This window comes from Chinchilla lanigera, unplaced genomic scaffold (genome assembly GCF_000276665.1).
Source record: "Chinchilla lanigera isolate Chin_1 unplaced genomic scaffold, ChiLan1.0 scaffold00038, whole genome shotgun sequence".
Classification (NCBI taxonomy): domain Eukaryota; kingdom Metazoa; phylum Chordata; class Mammalia; order Rodentia; family Chinchillidae; genus Chinchilla; species Chinchilla lanigera.
The window spans coordinates 1198044-1198383 of NW_004955439.1; positions in this window are offsets into that span (position 1 = coordinate 1198044).

Here is a 340-nt window from a genome sequence, read left to right on the forward strand (position 1 = left end):
ATGAAAACACAATATATCATTATTTATGGAATTTGGCTAAAATGTGCTTAGAGAAGAATGCATTCTGCTTTAAGTATTTACACTAGAAAAGAAAAAAAATTGCTGGGCATTGTGCCACATGTTTGCAATCCCAGTATTCCGGGAGGTCACATACTCAAGCCCAACTTGGGCAATTTAGCAATCTAAGGATACCCTGTCTCAAAATAAAAAAGGATTGGAATGTAGCTCAGTGCAAAGGCCCTGGGTTCAGTTCCCAGTGCCCACATACATACAAAGAAGAAAGTTCTGAAATTTACCATCTAAATTACCACCATAGAATGCTGTACAAAGATAGTAAAAA